At 41.3% G+C, this 17,577-nt stretch overlaps 1 protein-coding gene and 1 pseudogene across 11 annotated transcripts in view; one reads left to right on the forward strand and one right to left on the reverse strand.

The window, feature by feature from the left end:
* The window catches only part of LOC110326689, a 28,426-nt pseudogene extending 21,829 nt beyond the window's left edge, over positions 1 to 6,597 (forward strand).
* The window catches only part of Anks1b (ankyrin repeat and sterile alpha motif domain containing 1B), a 1,029,892-nt gene that overhangs the window by 211,780 nt on the left and 800,535 nt on the right, over positions 1 to 17,577 (reverse strand). The window lies entirely within an intron of this gene.

Here is a 17,577-nt window from a genome sequence, read left to right on the forward strand (position 1 = left end):
CACAAACTTTGCAAGACTCAAACAAATTCCAGACAACATGCACTTATTAAAATATCAAATGCTGTTGCATTAGAACCCTCGGATCAGGGATGTTTAACTAACAGACCTTTTCTTTTGTTTGAAGACATTTCATTTTTATTTTGTTGTTAGAAGACCTCAAAAAGAAGAATCCAGTCTGTGCAAAAGCCTAATTAACTATTGAGCGGTGTGATATCCCCTAATAATCGAATTAGTTGCATCAAAAACCATGAGGTGCTTTCAAGTGTTGAAATGAAGGTCCTAAATTGATCACCTGAATTATACGCTCCTTTATCAAAATGTCCAGAAATTTGTCTAGACTGCATTGACATTGTACCATCCCAGTGAATGCTGGTTTGTTTTAATCTCTTAGCTGTTAGGAGTTACCTGAAGGGCAGGCAGAAGAGCCTATGCTGGTGTTAGGGTGGGCTCTCAGGCTAGTCTGAGAGATCACAGTGGAAGTCAGAGGAAGTGCGTTTAAGTTGCCTTCACAGACCAGGGAACTCATTAAAAATGGGAGACCTAACAGAATGTCAGGGAGTTTAGAACACAATCAAGAGAAATGCCTGGAAAGAGTTCTTGTTCTATTTTTCCAAATATGTACTGTAATCGGTGTGTATTTATTTATGCAGTAAAGGGTTTCATAGAATCACTTTCATATGAATATATAGTGTATTGTGACTACATTCATCCCTGGACCCTCCTTGTTCTCTGAGGCATTTACAATGTCCTTCTCTATGCTGTAGTCACAGACCCACTAAGTAGGTGTCTCTAGGGTTGGGGGCTGACAGGGATTGGATTCTGTACAGCCAGGGAGGGAAAACCACTGCCGCGGCCAACAGTTCTCAAGTGCGTTCCTCAGACCACGATCCCTTTGACAGCTTTGGAAATACAGGTTCAAGGTCCCACCCAGACACACCAGGGTGAAACCCAGGTTTAAAAGTTCTGCATGTGATCCAGCTGTGTGCTTACTAGGAGAATCATTAAGTCATATCAGACACTGCCACTCAAAAAAAAAAAAAAATCAAGATAGGGAGAACCACTTCAGGCTGGAAGTCCTTCATGGTTCTCTTCTGCATTACAGGAAAGAACTAAAGCACATGTAACTCGCTCCCCACAATCATCCCTTCAGAGGAGAGGGAGTGTAACCTTCCACTGTTACCTCCATTAAACTTTGTAGGAGGAATCATAGAGCCAAGAAATGACAGAGGAGAAAGTGGGGGAAAACCTCGAAGATATGGGCACAGGGGAAAAATTCCTAATAGAACTGTAAAGGCTTGTGCTGTATGATCGAGAATTGACCAATGGGACCTCATAAAATTGCAAAGCTTCTGTAAGGCAAAAGACACTGTCAATAAGACAAAAAGGCCACCAACAGATTGGGAAAGGATCTTTACCAATCCTAAATCAGATAGGGGACTAATATCCATTGTATATAAAGAACTCAAGAAGACAGACTCCAGAAAACCAAATAACCCCATTAAAAAATGTGGCACAGACAGAACTAAACAAAGAATTCTCAACTGAGGAATATCAAATGGTTGAGAAACACCTAAAAAATGTTCAACATCCTTAATCATCAGGGAAATGCAAATCAAAACAACCTTGAGATTCCACTTCACACCAGTCAGAATGGCTAAGATCAAAAATTCAGGTGACAGCAGATGCTNGCGAGAATGTGGACAAAGAGCACTCCTCCATTGTTGGTGGGACTGCAAGCTTGTAAAACCACTCTGGAAATCAGTCTGGTGGTTCCTCAGAAAATTGGACACAGTACTACCAGAGGATCCAGCAATACCTCTCCTGTGCATATATCCAGAAGATGTTCTAACTGGTAATAAGAACACATGCTCCACTATGTTCATAGCAGCCTTATTTATAATAGCCAGAAGCTGGAAAGAACCCAGATGTCCCTCAACAGAGGAATGGATACAGAAAATGTGGTACATTTACACAATGGAATACTACTCAGCTATTAAAAACAATGAATTTATGAAATTCCTCGGCAAATGGATGGATCTGGAGGTTATCATCCTGAGTGAGGTAACCCAATCACAAAAGAACTCACATAATATGTACTCACTGATAAGTGGATATTAGCCCTGAAACCTAGAATACCCAAGATACAATTTGTAAAACACATGAAACTCAAGAAGAAGGAAGACCAAAATGTGGATACATTGCCCCTTCTTAGAATTGGGAACAAAACTCCCATGGAAGGGGTTACATAGACAAAGTTTGGAGTTGAGACGAAAGGATGGACCATCCAAAAACTGCCCCACCCAGAGGTCCATCCCATAATCAGCCACCAAACGCAGACACTATTGCATACACCAGCAAGATTTTGCTGAAAGGACCCCTGATACAGCTGTCTCTTGTGAGGCTATGCCAGTGCCTGGCAAACACAGAAGTGGATGCTCACAGTCAGCTATTGGGTGGTACACAGGGCCCCCAATGGAGGAGCTAGAGAAAGTACCCAAGGAGCTGAAGGGGTCTGCAACCCTATAGGTGGAACAACAATATGAACTAACCAGTACCCCCAGAGCTCGTGTCTCTAGCTACATATATAGCAGAAGATGGTCTAGTCAGCCCCTTGGGAAGAGAGGCCCCTTGGTCTTGCAAACTTTATATGCCCCAGTACAGGGGAACACCAGGGCCAAGAAGGGGGAGTGGGTAGGTAGGTGAGGGGGGGTATAGGGGATTTGGGGATAGCATTTAAAATGTAAATGAAGTAAATACCTAATAAAATTTGGAAAAATAAAAGAAATGACAGACTTCTGCATTCCAACTGGGACTTGCTTGCAGAGGGTGATCCTGGAAGTCACGAGACCACCAGAAGAGACAGATGCACTGAGGTAATTATTAGGGGGGGGGGAAGGCTTTCCATACTGGGGAGGGAGAAATCCCTAAAAATAAAAAGAACAGAAAATGACTGAAAGTAAAATTTCATTTCCCTTTTTTACTTCGAGAAAACAGTGGCTTTTTTGGGCCTGTTTCTGATAAGCTGATAGAATGGAATAGAAGTCCTCAGTAGTTAGTATTCAGTATGAAAGGAGAATGGCATAAGAACATATTCTAACGTTGCGTTGGTTTTCTAGCAGTATCATCCAGTCCCCAGAACATTCTCTGGCAGCACCCACACTCTCCTGTGCGAGGGAATAAACTTGGAAGGAGAATGGCAGGCACAGGAGCCTCCTCCTCCGCTGATGCCCAGGGATATGCTTGTGACTAGCTGGAGTCTGCCGACTCGGGATGGTGTTAGAGGACGTCGTTTGGCTTCAGCCAGATGAACTGGAATGTCACAGTGGTCTGTGTAAGACTGGGAAGAGGGCCAGGAGCCATAGCCAAGCAGAAGAGGAGGCTCACTGGGTTACTCGACACAGGTTTACTGTGTCGCCTTCTGGCCAATGGGCAGGATGAACAAGGCTGAAACCCGTTGAAGGTGAATTGCTGTTTGTGGGCCAAACACTTTATGGACATTTTTAAAAAACTTATCTTCAACCAATCCCCTCATACTCACAGACTCTGTACAAATATTGTCTATATAAACCAATCATCAAACCAAATAAATTCCAACATATATGTGATTTATCTATATACAACTAAATAAAGATTGTCTACAAAGTCTAAGATAGTTGATTTTGTGGAACAGAACTCTCTCTCTCTCTCTCTCTCTCTCCCCTTCATTTCAGAAAACAAATACCATCTGAGATTATTACTTTAAACACAAATTGCATTTAACAACGTTTGGGTAAAGCCCCCGGGTTGTAAGTTAGCCACTGATTCCACCCGACTCAAGGCTGCGAAGTGCACCTCTGTGAATTATTGTGTGCTGAGACCCACTGCCAATACTTGAGCAGACATCAGCAGGCTCAGGGGGAAATGAGATCTCCACACATACACAGTGTACCCATTATTAAAGTGAGGTGCTCGGTGACCCGGCCTCAGTCTAACCACAGAGCTAGATTCTCTGGGTTTACACAGATGAGACGCCGAGGAGGAAAATGAGAACCAGGGCGTCACTGGCAGACACATAACTAGCCATCTGAAGGCTGCTGGGATCCTTTGGTCTTTACACTTCCTCTTTTTCTAGCCTCTGAGGGTCCTCAGGGACTACTTGTTATTCTCTCCCTCCCAGTGGCCGCTCTGTTCAATTACGGCCCTCTGTTCCACTGTAGACGCTTGCTTTCCACGCTAGGAACCCATCTTGGTTAGATATATTTACTCCCCCAGGTGAGCTCCGTCATTTCTTTCTTTGTTCCTCACTAGATTGTGCTCTAACGATGTCATTCATTTTGTGGGTGGTAATATTGTCACGCATTCTACTCTGGATATTCTATTCCTCTGTGACACCTCCCCCTGCTCACTCCAGAATACTGCCGAGTGCGCCTCTCTGCCTCTTTTATTTACACAGCACAGAAGGGCTGTGAGTCTTGCCAATGACAGGCTGCTCTGGCTTCTCTGGCACCTGGTACACAGCAGACCCTCAATCAATATCTGTTTAATATGAATATGAATAATATCTGCCCAAATGAATGAAAATGAATGAGCCCAGTGATTTTTGGTATAATCTTAGACAAAATTATAAACAAATAATGTTCACCCCTTTCACTGTATGCAACTTAATTTTTCTTTAATTGTCTTAAAGGAGAAAGGAAAAGAAAGAAAGAAAGAAAGAAAGAAAGAAAGAAAGAAAGAAAGGGCGAAGGGAGGGAGGGAGGGAGGGAGAGAGAGAGAGAGAGAGAGAGAGAGAGAGAGAGAGAGAGAGAGAGAGAACTGGTTCACAAGACATACACTATGTAGATGAAAGATGCTCCCCAATTTTGACATCTTATGCTCTAATGCTTGATTGGTTCCTGGATAGGTTGTGCTCAGCATATCATGGAGTGGCTGGTAACAGAGTCCCTTCTAATTGCAGCTCACAATCCTTTTTCTACCTTGAAAGGCTGGTTATTAAGAATGGTGCCTTTTGAACAGTGTGACAAATGCCCATCATCAAGGGTTCTTTAAGAAAGCCCTGAAAAACTGGGGCTTCAGTAAGGGAGATTAGGTCTGGAACCCCACCTCTGCCTCTGTCTGTCTGGATGAAACTGGCTAAGACTTAAAAGTTTCTCTAAACCTCAGCTCCGTATTAGAAACTGAGCATGATAATGATGAGTGTATAGATGGTAGAGCCTGAATTAAAGCCCAAGTTCCTGGCTCTGAAGCTCAGGCTCACAATAACTATTATCCTCCCACAATTAGATGAGATAATCAGTACAAAAATGCTTGACACCGAGAAAATATTGTTAAAGCAGCATCAAAAACATGTATGTAAAACACCACCACCACTGCCAACAACAACAACAACAATAACAACAACAACAAGGAGGGCCCCTTGTCCCTTCTGTAGTCCTTGAAACCTCAGGTGTGACACACTCCTATGTGCGGATTTTACTGTCAATGTTTTTTTCCATGGTTTTTAAAAATGTGCTTGTGTATATGTGTATGTATGCATATATTCCTTTCCTTCACATTTATGGGGATTGCTTATACCTGAGAAGAACTACTGAACAGCACATCCCAGAGGTTGAAGTCCAGGTCAAATGTTGAAGGACAGCCTCACTGAACCAAGAGCATCACTTGTACTCACGATGTTCTCAGCAACAGCAAGTTCCTGTGGTGGATTTCCAGGCAGCACTGAGACAGGCACTCTTGGCTAGACACCAAGAGGTGGTTAAAGCAGTATTAGAACACCAAGGTAGTGAATGTCTAGGAGAGCAGGCCCATCACTGTGAGACTCTGGTCAAGCTTACACTGTGTGCGAATAATCTGCATTGAACCTTTATTTATAGCCCTCCCCCAAGTATCAAGGATCTTGAGATTTTACTGTTGAGAATGGCTATGGTGGAACAGCAATCGTGACTGTGGGAAACAGCAGCAAGACGTTGCAGCCCATGGACTGTAGAATGAGACCGAAGAATCTTCAATGGCACCTTTAAGGCGTTTGACAAGCATATGTATTTGGTCCTTTGCCAAAGAAGACAAAACAGCTAGAATGTGAAGAAAAATTGGGTTTGGGGTCTGGTCTTGCTCCGTGGGGAGAACTTGGTTTCTGTGACCGTGGAGAGTTCAGCTCCTAAAGATACTGGCATTACTCATGTGCCACTTGCTGGTGTTGCAGGTGGCCCTGGGGTTGGAAGGGCAGCTGGTAGAGGAGTACCAGCTGGTGTACTTACTCCCTAAGCTCCTGTTGGATTAACAGGCCCTGTCTGAGGAACTGGAGGCTCATCCCAGTGGGTCATGACTCCACAGGGAGGCGGAGGCACTGTAGCAGTAGCTGTTGCTCTTGCTACTGCTAAAATTGCCGGAGCCCCAACTCAGTACTCACCAGGACTTGGAACTTCACCTCCACTGAAAGGCAGAGCAACCCTACCTCTAGGTATTATGCTCCTCCATCTGTTATGCGACTACCCCTGGGCCCACCAATTAGCCTTCCCCTGCAGGACACCTATAGGCATGCCCCCTCCAGGAATGAGATGTCCTCATCAGGAATTAGAGGCCCATCTCCCCCCGGGAATGCATCCATCAAGACCTTAAGATACACTTGATAAATATCAGACTTTCTTTGTCCCTGCAATGCATCTTGTGAAATTGTGTAGCCTGCAAGCTTTTTGACTCCTCTTACAGCATTAACTATAGATAAGGAATAAATAGAACAATTTGGAACAAACAAACAAACAAACAAACAAACACAAAAACCAAACCAAAACCCCAAAACAACCAAAAAACAAAAACAAAACAAGAAAAGCAACCATGGGGGAAACCACCCTAGAAATTCTCTTTGTTTTCCTAAGGAATGTTCAAATTCAAAATTGTCATTGTGATTGCAAAATCAATGCCAGAAATTGGGGAGAGAGAAGATACAAACAGCTGTGAAGATGGAGTAGGGATTCTAGAGAGTCGGGGTGAGCTGATGACATGGGTTGGCCAGGGACAAGGCTCACCTGACATTCAGACAGAGGGCAGTGTGGCTCTTCAGTTCTCAGAGGAGGCTGAGCAGCTAGCGTTAAGTGGACACTCAAGGTTCTCAGTCTGCTAGCACTCAGTGGGAGTTTTGTTTGTTCTAAGGCTGAAATAGAAGACTGGAAAATCTTCATGGAACGTGGCAGTCCTGGTGCTGTCCATTTTCATAGAGGAATTTTGTGACTCAGTGTAGAGGAGGCCTGCCTAACTCTTTCTGGCAATTTCACTGTAGTATGAATACATCTGTAGAAGAGGTACTAGCTGACTCACTGTATTGCTCTTCAAAAAGGGATAAGACAGGAGTTAAGTTGGATTACACTGGAATGATGATCTTATTTTTTTGCTTTCAACTTAGACTTTTTATGGGTTAAGATGAACTTATTCATTGGTCTGGAGAAAGAATGATCTGTGTTCCTTAGAGTCATATCTGACAAGATTACATCAAGAGAGCATTCCATCCCATAAAACATCTCATGTGATGTGTGGTTGGCTTCAACAACAAGGTTTTCTGTATCGTGATGTTCATTTATCAGATAAGGATATACAGGCTCAGAGTTAACTCCAAGGTGAGAACATTGCTAGTGAGAAATGTCAAGTTGGCCTGAGACACAAGTCTGTTGCTACTGGTTCTACATTCTAGTCTGTGTTAACTATGCTACACATTCATGTAAGAAGAAAGCATTTTGAAAATGGCGTTCTGATTGCCTGAAGGTGATGGAGACAAGGACCCAAGACAACGATATTATAAATGAGAATCAAGACTTGCCAATGAAAGTCTCTGATGTCACAGAGGAGGAAGTATATACACAAAGAAACAGGAACATTGAATGGATACCTCACTTAATACAAGTTTGATATGACTGGGTCCTGGCATGCAGCATAGACTCCATTTGTAATACGATCAGGTGATCTCTGGTGATTCCATGTCCTTTTTAACATATGTCATGATTAAGGAGAGCTGTTGCGTATCCCACACTACGGTAGCAAAATTACAGAAGAACTTGGAATTTCTCGTTTTAGCTTAGAAAGGAAATGTGTGGTAGCAAAAGTTGGAAACAGACCTCCACATTTCTTGACACCTGTTCTTTTTAGTTGATAACATGAATGTCTGTAAGGCATTTAAAACTTATATCTCGCAAAAGTAAGTGAAACAACTTTTACTGGTTATTGAATATTTACCAGGTGTCCACATGCTTTTTTCAAACCTCTTTAACTCTTTGAGAAAGCTCTTTTATTCCTTCTTTCCTTTTTTTCCCCTTTGAAGCTGCCACAACAGAAGACAGGAGCTGGCTGGCAGGAGATCCAAGTAGTATAGGAAATCCATAGTTACATTTGAAGATATTTCCACTTGCATTTTTCTTGAGGCAACTCATGATAAACCAGTACTACCTTGTTGGTATAACAGAGTCTTTGACCAGTGTTTTTATTTGAAGAAAGTACATTTTAATCCTGGGGCCTTCTCAAAAAAGACTTTGCAGATTATCTTGTCATATAGCCTAATCTGGCTTGAGCTTCCTTATGGAGTCCAGGTTGGCCTTGATTTTGTGATTCTCCTGCATCAGCCTTCTAAGTGCTGGGATTGCAGGACTTGCCACGACATATGGTTCGAGTTAGGAAACTCATCTCAGGCCTCAGAGCTAGCAACAGAATGAGGACAAGCATCCATGCCTCCAAAATGCCACCTCAGAACTATCTCTGTCCAGTAGATGCTGATGAGGGCATTAGAGCCACTCTATCCATCTTCCCAGTCTGTCTGTATGACTGAGATGAAATTGCCTCACTTCTCTAGAACTTGATTTTGTCAGCTGTTAAGTGAAGATAATAGTATGTGATAAGGTTGACTAAATAAGTTAATACTTACAAAGGGCTCAGAGCCATGATTACCCCATAGTAAATACTTGATGACCCCCATAATAAATACTTGATGAGTAGGTATTCTTGTTCCCACAATGCCTTTTGAGACCCAAGTCCAATGTAGAAACTTCCAGAGAGGTGAAGTGAAGAATTACTATAAATATCATAGAAAGGTAACCTTTAAGAGAACTGTGAAGCTCCTATCTCTTTAGAGATAATATGGAGTAGAACAGAGTTCAAATTAAATCCCACAGAGACTCAAGAAACTATGGGGGCTAGAGGAGACCAGCATAGGCTAATGTTGGATAAAAGAAGTCAGGGAAAAACCAGTGACTCTATAGGATTAACTGAAAGGAACATTCAACTCCAAACCAGGACAATTTATCCTCCTGCCTCCCTGTGTCATACTCACCAAACACTTTCAGAATCACTACTATGTGCTCTTTGGTAAAGGTATGGAGGAGATACATAAATATATATTATTGTTATACCTTTAATGAAGAAATTATTTATTTTTTTTAGAGAAAGTATTGTCTTGGTTCTGAGGAGGAGGTACTTAAACAGAGAGCCAAGCAAGATGAAGGAATCAGCCCTGTGATTATCCAGAGAAATAATATTCTAGGCAGAGACAAACACCAACCTGCAGGGAACTTTAGACAGCTACTGCCCAGAGGCACAGTTGGTGGGACTGGGACTGGAGAATCAAACCTAGATTCTGTAGGTCCTGAGGAAATCTCATGGTTTTGTATTTTTTGTTTTGTTTTGTTTTGTTTTGTTGTTTTTCCCACTTGGCTTCAGAAGAAGATGCTTAGGCTAGACCTTCTAGAAGTGAAAGATAGTTGAGTCAAGTAAAGCATAGGGAATTGCTTAGCAGGCTCGGACGCCATTTGATTTGGGCTATGTACACACTCCTCTTCTAATAATATACTCAGTAGCCTGAGACTCCCACTTCACTAAGTGTACACACACACACACACACACACACACACACACACACACACACACACACACTCACACACACACACACACACACACACACACACACACACACACACACTCACTCTCACACATTCATACACCTCTCCAAATAATTCACCTAACAACTTGTTGGAAACTTAAGACCTGATCTGCATCAAGCTGCACGTATACCTACTTTAACCAATAGAAATAAGTTACTTCCCACAGCAACCTCATGATAATGATCGATCCATTTCTAGTCAAACATGTCTGGGAATGCATCTTGAAATGAAGACAGGTGGGCTGTTCAGGTCTCAAACCATCTTGATGATATGTGTAGTATTACAAACTTACTTTTAGGGTTTACCATCAATCCTTGGTTCACCATCTTATGCCTTATTCACAATTGGACATGTATATGATTAAAATCAGGCACATTGTAGTAAGGGACATGTACAATAAAAAAAGGGGTTATATTAGTTGAAGAGCACAAGTCAAAATTGAGAACTGCCCTCCTTACACTGATATTTTTAGCAACCAAAGATCTTCCTTTGAGCCACATGAAAGAAAACCTCATGCAATAATTGGGGCCCTTGAGTTCCCTCACTCATGTGGCCCACTGTCTCTCTCAACAGTATGACAGACAATTTCTGATCTGTGCTATTGCTTCACATTTGAATTGTTTCTTTGTTGGCTTGCAAATCTGCATCCAGTCATCATTTTACTTCCTTGACTAAGAAATCAAGAACCTGGATACAAGGGGCCCAGACCTCCACCATCAGTAACCAAATCACAGAAAGGTACCAGGTATTCTAAGTCAAAGGAGGATTGTGTGCAAGACAGAAAAAATATATATAGATAGATATAGATAGATATAGATATAGATATAGATATAGATATAGATATAGATATAGATATAGATATAGATATAGATATAGATGTTTTCTACTGGGAAAGTTACTCAGCTGGCACACCCACTAATCTGTACTCACTGGGAGAAGAGAGACTTCTCTGACACCTTTAGGTAAACAAACAAACAAACAAACAAAGCCCCAAAACTAAGGCCAGGAGACACACATCAGATAAAGACCAGAACACCATGAAATCTCACTAGTCAACTCAGGAAAACAGTTACCATTAGAATGGAAATGGAATAAGTTACAAGAGGTTCCATCACAGTTCTGGGGTTAAAAACAGCAGAGCACAAGTCGATCAACTTTTCAACCAGAAAATGCTTGCTGATATGCAGTTAGAGACTATTGTGTTTCTTTTCCTTCTCTTCTCTCCCTTTCTTTTTCTGAATTAATGACAAGATCAGTTAAATTATGGTCATGTCAGGGATTTCTGGAAGATGAATAACAAACGCCGCTGATGGGAAATATTGACATTTCTCAAGCAATCAATGAAAATAAAATGCAGTAGCCTGTATGACACATTCAGCTGCTGATAATACAACAGAGCTGACGCAAGCAAAAGACACAGCATTGTTGGTTATTCTCAATCTATAGGCACTGATACACAATCAAATTCTAGTGATAGAGATGGGGTATGAATGAGTTTAGTTGTAAATACTTCAAAATTCCAGCATACCACAAAATTGCTGGTATGTGTTTAGCATCTTAGATCTAAATTTTCAAATTGCATTTATCAGAAAAAAAAACCTTGCTCAATCTTTGAAGAAATTTGCATTTCTATGCAAAGATGGAACACAATATCCTTGGCTGAGTTATGAAAGTCAGCAACATTTTTTTGGTATATGATTAGCACATCCCGAAACCAACAATTCTAGAAAGTTTAAATTTAGCCAGAAAAAAAAACGAAGGCATCTATCTATTCACATGGGAATGTGAGCTTCACTATGGTGCTTAAATGTCACATATTATCATGGAAATCCTAAGAGGTAGGATCACTGGATTCTGATTTCACATTTCAAAACCAAATACTAAAAAAAAAGTACAGTGGTTTATAATTAGCAAAACAACCAAATAAAATGGTTGTTAGGGAAAAAGAACTTTTCTTTTCTTTGAGGGTAAGTAGGATATATTTCTTACCTGGTATTCTAGGCCAGTAGAGATAAGAGAATCCAAATGCAGAAAGTTTTCATGACAGCCTTAAGCTTCGAATTTTCAAAATAAAATTTAAGTATTGAGCGTCAAGTTTGTTCTTCATATTAGTAGTCAGTAGGTCTTGTTGATAGCTTAGGAAAGAACTGCCTAGGTGGTTGTCTCGCTCAGTGGTTATCAACCTTCCTAATGCTGGGACCCTTCAATACAGTTCCTCACGCAGTGGCCACCAACCATAAAATTATTTCTGTTGCTACTACATAACTATAATTTTCTACTGTTTTGAATTGTGTTGTAAAAATCTGTGTCTTCCTGTGATCTCAGGTGCCCATGAAAGGGTCATTTCACCTATAAGGGGTCACAGCCCACAGCTGATATAGAGTGACTTAGATTCAGTAATATTTAAGTTGTAATTGAGAAGCTTATCAGTTAGGTTATACTACGAAACGTGAGAGAGCTATCAAATACCTAAAAAGAGCTTAATACCCATGCCCTGAAATGTTCAACTTCACTAATTCACGTATATCTCACATTTAAAGTAGGTTTTTCCCATTGCATAGAGCTGGATAATCCTTTAAATTGCTTTAATTAAATGTTGTTTGTTTTCTGTGTTGAAGCTCAAACCCATGGATTTGTTTTGCTAGGCATGTGTTCTATGCAGCTAGACCCTGAGCCCCCAAGATCTGTATTTTAATTTATATTAATGTAGTTATTTATAAGCTGAGTTTACATTTATTATTTTGTTATTTGTTTTTACTTGTCCCCTTTCTCTCTTCTGTTCTGGATTGAGTACTGGCAGTAATTTTTCTTCTGATTCTTGATAGGTAAGGTTTTGAGATAACTGTAAGAAAAGAAAGCAGGGTGTTTAAAGGGCCTAGCCACTTATACAACTGGAATGTGATGTCAAACATGATTATTAAATATTTATTTGGTACAAAAGAATATTCACAAAATATATGTAAATTTTAGAGTACTACTCTTAAAATTTTAATGTGCAAACAAACCACCTGGGATCTTGTTAAAATTGTAGATTCTGACTCAGATGAGGCGGGTGGGCAATATTATCTGTTTCTCATATTTCCAACAAAATCTCCTATTCCTGCTTTGCAGTGCGACCTAGCCTTTGAGTTACAAGAATAAAGGCAGAGCTAATACAACCACCACCTGTGGAACCCTACAGCCTATCACTGATGGGCCCTGTATACCTGACCCCACCCCTTCCCTTCCCTTCCTTCCTGTCCTGCCCCTGCCCCTTCCCGTCCTGACCCTGCCCCTTCCCGTCCTGATACCTCCCTTTCCCTCCTTCTGGTCTCTTAATTATGTTTTCACTATCATGTTGCTTTTATTAAACAGTTTACTGCACACGGTTATCTCCCCAAGTTATTTAGTTTACATGTACGGATCAATGGAATCACTTGTATATAAGCATTAATTAATTAATTAATTAATTCACTCATTTATTATGTCCTGAGGTTTGTTCATATTCTTTTCTTCCCATTTTTATTCATTTTATTCATACTCTTATGTGCAACCTTAGTTTGATCATTTTCATTGTTACATGGAATTCTTCTCTATGAATACACACACACACACACACACACACACACACACACACACACACGCCTGTTTTCTAGCTGGTAAGCTTTGAAGTTTCAATTTCATATGGTCAGGAAAATTCCTGTTCAGATTCCCAATGCACATATTGAGACCTAATCATACTATACACGTAGATGCCGAATCACTCACTGTTCCTCATGATACGCGCATTTCCCACTCTAGTGTCAGTTCTAATGCCGAACTACTTACATAGTGGCTGACTGCTTTCTGCTGCCACCAACTGTGCGGATCTGTTTGCTCTCATCTGTGTTGTTTTATATTGCTGCAAAAGAAACTGTCACATGCTCAGTGGCTAAAATCTATGAGTGCATTGCATATTGTGGTTCTGTAGATCAGATATCCACATGGGCTTGTCTGCGTTCTTAGCTTAGGGTCCACCAGGCCAATGCTGACTGTCACTTTGTCTGAAAGCTCTGTAGGAGAGTCTGCTTCCAAATCAATCAGATTGTTAGCAAAATCTGGTAATTCTCAGTTACCTGGCCACTCATTTTCTTGTGACCTGTTAGCTAGCGCCTACTCTTAAAAATCAGCGGACATGCTCACATCATTATCCTAAATAGCCCTTTAGTCATCCATGGAGTATTTAAATGCATGACATTCCTCTTAACATTTCACTTGCCTCTGAACTAGAGAAAACTCTGAGCTTCAAACATGTTCGTGTGATTAGCTTAGGCATCCTCAGGTAGTCTCTCCTTTGACATTTAGTATGCTGTAATCACAAGGAAAACACTGGGGATGAAGGTAGCAGAATGCACCCATGGGATCCTGCCTACCAAAATCCACGGGTAGCCAAACTGGCCTCAATAATTCACTAGACCCCACCCGCACCCCAAAATGCATTCACTGCTTCTCCAGTTCACAGCCTCCGTTTGCAGCTCAGAACCCTATCAAAACCTCACATCACAATAATCCAAATCGTCTAAGCCAGGTGGTGAACAAAGATGAGGTAGCTTTATTAGGTCCTTTTCTGTTGCTGTGCAAGGATACCCTAATGAAAAGCGACTCAGGACAGAGAAGATTTATTTTGGCTTACTGCTCCAAAAGGGATACAGTCCACTGGGGTGGGGAAGGCATGACACCAGGAGCGAGGCTAGCCTAGCAGACAGGAAACTAATTACATTTTAGTCATGAACAGGAAGAAGAGAGGGAGAACCCGGAAGTAGACCATGCTGAAAAACCTCCCAGTCTGCCCCCAGTGATGTCTTTTCTCCAGCAAGGTTAACCTTTCTCAACAGTGTTAGGGACTAAGAATCACTGAAGGAAGACCCCAAATTCAAATAGTGTGCAAAGGCAAAGAATGCTTATTCTGCCGAAATTACCAGCATGCGGGGGTCAACCATTCATCAAAATGGTGACCAGAGGCACTCGCAAGCCCCCTTTTATGCAAGGCTAAGGGAATTCTCCTGAAGGGTTAGGTAACCTTTAATATGATCGGTAGGGACAAAGCAGTGACCTCAGTACAATTTTGAGACCTTAAAGAACTTCAGAATCCAACCCAGCTCTGGGCTTCTTATAGCCTTTGGCTAGATGACCCAGGAGCTGACTCAGCTCCAGAGGTATCCTTCATAAATCAGGGTCATCATGGACTAATGACCCATCATCATTGGCTTCCTCTGAGGAACCCCATTTGCTTCCCTGGCTGGGGCAGTTGAAATTTTTTATTCCCAAGGTTTTTGAACCTCTCACCAGCACTGCCAATATGGGACCAGACGTTTAAATGGGCAAGTCTATAGGTGTGACATTTCTCATTCAACATGCAATAATTTCTGATTCAAAGTAGTGTTGAAAGCAAGTACCAGCCAGGAGAAATGGATTCCTTTCAGACCCTGGCAATCAGAACCACTAGGCTTTAGCTCTACTCTCTCTGGGCTCACCTGAGTGGCCTTTCCTTTTTCATAGTATTAGAATAGTTGTATTTGCCTTCTTTTAAGAAAGTTTCATTAATTCATACATGTCTACAAGAACGTCCCCTGTGTGTGCGTGAGTGAATGTGTCGGTGTACTTGTGGAGGTCAGAAGAGGGGGGGCTGGATCCCTCATAGCTGGAGTTGCAGGCAGAGCTGGAGATACAGATACAGCTGTTAGGTGGGATCTGTGATACTCTGTGCTCACGATTGCATGATAAGTGCTCTTAACTTCTGATCCATCTCTCTAGAACCAGTCAGTTCTCCTCTTACGCCTTTATGTGCATTCCAGAGACCCAGCTCAGGTCATCGCTTATCTGTGGGAAACACTTTTACTGAAAACATCTCCCTGCCTCTCAGTCTCTTTCTGCAGCACCCAGACTCTGCTGCAGTCTTGTGGGTAGAGTGTGTCTGCCAATATAATTTCCTCAATCGCCTTTTGCATCTCCTGTGGATGTCACAGGGGTTCACTATACTGAGGAACGTGAGTACAGTTTTCAAGCAGTGCTATCGCAGTTTTGCCCTCTGCCAATCTACAGCCATGGACACTTTCTAAAGGACTTCAAGGATGCTCGGAAAGATCTAGAAGAATCACCTAATCTCCTGGCAGTGTGTTCAGGAACTTTTCACTCAGAGAGTTTTTAGCAGATGTCTGCAGGAAACATTCAGACTTTTCCCACTGCCTCAGCATTTATTTCTGACTTTTTGAATCCTTTTGCCACCTGGGGGGGGGAAATTTTTGCAAAATAATTTATCCTGGGTTGCTTTTAAGCCCCCCCTCCTTATTTATTTCTCTCCACCCACAGTTTACTGTAAGTAGCAGAAGGCAGGTCTCAGCTTCAATAGTTTTCCTGGAAAGTTCCTTAGCTATGTATCAAAGTACAGTTCATTGTTTAAGACACATTTCAAAGAGTGACTCTGTTGACCCGGACTTGTCTGTTTCCAACCACAGGTTCCTGGCTCCTTCTCAGTCCTCCCTGCCAGCATTCTTTTTATTTTATTTTATTATTAAAAATAGATTTTTTTCATACAGTCTATTCTGATTACAGTTTCCCCTCCCCAACTCCCCTCAGATCTGCCATATTTCTCCTCCCATCCAAATCTACACCATTTCCCCCTTTCTCTCACTTATTAGAATACAGACACGCCTATAAAAAAATAAGATAAAAACAAACAAACCAGACAAAGAGCTGGAGGTATCACCATATCTGATTACTGCAGTGCTATGGTAATAAAAACAGCATGATATTGACATAAAACAGACCTACTGATCAATGGAATCTAATTGAAGACCAACCCAGATATAAATCCATACTCCTATGGACACCTGATTTTTGAAAAAGAGGTCAGAAATACACACTGGGAAAAAAAAAAAAAGACAACATCTTCATCAAATGGCAATGGTCAGACTGGATGTCAGCCTGTAGAAGAATGCAAATAGATCCATATCTATCACTGCAGAAAACTCAACTCCAAACAGATCAAAGACCTCAACATAAAAAAAGAAACACTAAACCTGATAGAAGAGAAAGTGGAGAATGTCCTTGAACTCATTGGCACTGAAGACACCTTCATGACAAGAACACAGTTAAGTCAGACACTAAGATCAACGATTGATAGAGGACACCTCGTGAAACTACGAAGCTTTTGTAAGGCAAAGGACACTGTCAATCAAAGAGGCAGCCCACAGAATGGAAAAATGTTTTTTTTTACTAACCCTATATCCAATAAAGGGATGATATCTAAAATATACAAAGAGCTAAGAAAAAATGGACATCAAGAAAACAAATAACTTGATTTTAAAAAAATGGGGTCGAGATCTAATCAGAACTCTCAAAAGAGGGAACACAAATGGCAGAGAAGCATTTAAAGAGATATTCTATATCCTTAGCCATCTGGGAATTACAAATAAAAAAAAAAAATACTTCGAGAGTCAGAGGGGCCAAGGGAATAATACAAGTGACAGGCCATGCTGGCGAGTATGTGGGATAAGGGAGACACTCATCCGTTCCTTGTTAGTGTGCACACTTGCACAGCCACTGTGGAAATCAGTGTGTCAGTTCTTTGGGAAGATAGGAATAGATTTACTGCAAGATCCAGCTAGACTACTCTTAGGCAAATCCAAAGAACTCTACTGCCAATATTCTTTTTTTTTTTTTT

This window comes from Mus pahari, chromosome 9, assembly GCF_900095145.1.
Source record: "Mus pahari chromosome 9, PAHARI_EIJ_v1.1, whole genome shotgun sequence".
Lineage (NCBI taxonomy): Eukaryota > Metazoa > Chordata > Mammalia > Rodentia > Muridae > Mus > Mus pahari.